This window comes from Cannabis sativa, chromosome 2 (genome assembly GCF_029168945.1).
Source record: "Cannabis sativa cultivar Pink pepper isolate KNU-18-1 chromosome 2, ASM2916894v1, whole genome shotgun sequence".
Classification (NCBI taxonomy): domain Eukaryota; kingdom Viridiplantae; phylum Streptophyta; class Magnoliopsida; order Rosales; family Cannabaceae; genus Cannabis; species Cannabis sativa.
In genome coordinates this window covers 1354938-1356991 of record NC_083602.1, presented here as the reverse complement: position 1 = coordinate 1356991, position 2054 = coordinate 1354938, and the positions used below count along the sequence as shown (strand labels likewise).

At 41.9% G+C, this 2054-nt stretch overlaps 1 non-coding gene across 1 annotated transcript; it reads left to right on the top strand.

Annotated features, from left to right (window-relative positions):
* The first annotated feature begins 1947 nt into the window (after positions 1-1947).
* LOC115711726 (small nucleolar RNA R71) lies at positions 1948-2054 on the top strand. Its single transcript, XR_004010605.2, has one exon. It is a non-coding gene; the product is annotated as a small nucleolar RNA R71 (small nucleolar RNA).

Here is a 2054-nt window from a genome sequence, read left to right as displayed (position 1 = left end):
CTTCACTCCTTCCTCCATTAAGATTCTATGCATTACAGTTGAAGGGCTGATCCCTTTAATATCTGCTAAAGTCCATCCAATGGCTTTTGAATGCTTCCTTAGAACCCGTAATAGCTTATCTGTCTCTACAGAAGATAGGGAAGAAGCCACAATAACAGGAAGTGTCTTATTTTCTCCCAAATATTCATACACGAGATGCTGCGGTAGGACTTTTAACTCTAGTTGAGGAGGCTTTTCAGTAGATGGGGTAGGCTTTGTTGGTATGACTCCTAACTCTTCATAATATTTTCTATTCAGCGGTCCATAAGAATCGAGCCACAAAGCATACTCATAAGCTTCCTTACCGTCTTGTTCCACCACCTCTTCTTGTACCAAACTCAGATTAAGAGGATCTTCAGCATGTGTCTTTGTCTCCATTAACTGGTCCACCACATCAATTGCAAAACAGTTGTCACTAGCCGTAGGATAGGTCATTGCTTTGAGCACATTAAATACAACTTCATCTCCTTGTACCCTTAGCTTTAACTCTCCTTTCTGAACATCAATTAGTGCTTTCCACTGTTGCCAAGAAAGGTCTACCCGTGATGATAGGAACATTACTATCTTCTTCCATATCCAGAACAATGAAATCGAGTGGAAAGATGAACTTGTCCACCTTTACTAACACATCCTCAATGACTCCTCTAGGGTGAGCTAGCGATCGATACGCCAATTGAAGAGTTACGGTAGTTGGCTTTGCTTCACCTAGCTGCAATCTTTTAAACACTGACAAAGGCATTAAGTGTATACTGGCTCCCAAATCACATAGTGCATTTATTCCTTCAATTTTACCAATAGTACAAGGAATAGTGAAACTCCTGGATCTACGAGTTTTGGAGGGAGTTTCTTACGTAGAATAGCGCTACACTCTTCGAGTTAGAGCCACCGTCTCATAGTCTTCCATCTTCCTCTTCTTTGACAAAATTTCCTTCATAAACTTCACATAGCTTGGCATCTGCTCTAGAGCTTCAGCAAAAGGAATGTTAATGTGAAGTCTTTTGAAGACTTCTAGAAACTTGGTGAACTGCTTGTCTAAGCTTGACTTTCTAAGCCTCTGAGGATAGGGTATTTTTACATGATGATCAATACTAATTGGTGGAGACTGTGGTGGTGCTGCTGGGCTGTCAGTAGCCTTCTCTGCTGTTGGTGTTGGTGTTTGCACTGGTTGAGCATTTATTTCTTCGTCTTCCTCAATTGGTTGTGGTAACTCGGGCCCATCATACTTCTTACCGCTCCTCGTGGGTAATTGCCTTGCAATTTTCTTTGGGATTAACTTCGGTTGTGCTAGGCAAATTCCGAGGGCGGGTTGCTACCGAGTTGCTACCGGCCCATCCGAGTACGAAGGTCTTTAATTGAAGATCTAGTTTCAGTCATGAATTGGAGCAAGAAATCTGTACGCAAACTAGAACTTCCACCGAGGCTTGTTGCTTTGATTAAGCTTGTTGGTTACGATTTCTTTGTTGATAGAACCCACTATTTCTTCGGTTGTTATTCTGGTTGAACCCATAATTGTTGTTGTTGTTGTTCTGTGAAAAATTCCCAATGGCTTTAGCTTCATCCATTGGCAAATCATCCACATCTGCTTGACACTCCGAAAAGTGATGACTTCCTCCACATAACTCACAAACAATTTGGGCTTGCTTAGCTTGCCCTGCAATGATTTTAGTCAATGCCTCAACCTGAGCTGTTAACTTTGTGATAGCATCAACTTCTAACACACCAGCTACCTTCTTAGATTGACTCCTTTCAGTTGGCCACTGCTGATTGTTTAGAGCCATCTCCTCCAATAGATCATACGCTTCATTAGCACTTTTTCTCATAAAAGCTCCGCCCGCTGCTGCATCTATTAGAGTTCTAGTATTACCAACCAGCCCGTTATAAAAGTTGTGAACCAGCATCCACTTCTCTATACCATGATGAGGACACCTCCTGATCAGATCTTTAAACCTCTCCCAAGCCTCATGGAGAGATTCATTATCTTGTTGGCAGAAATTATTGATCTCTCCTCTTAGCTT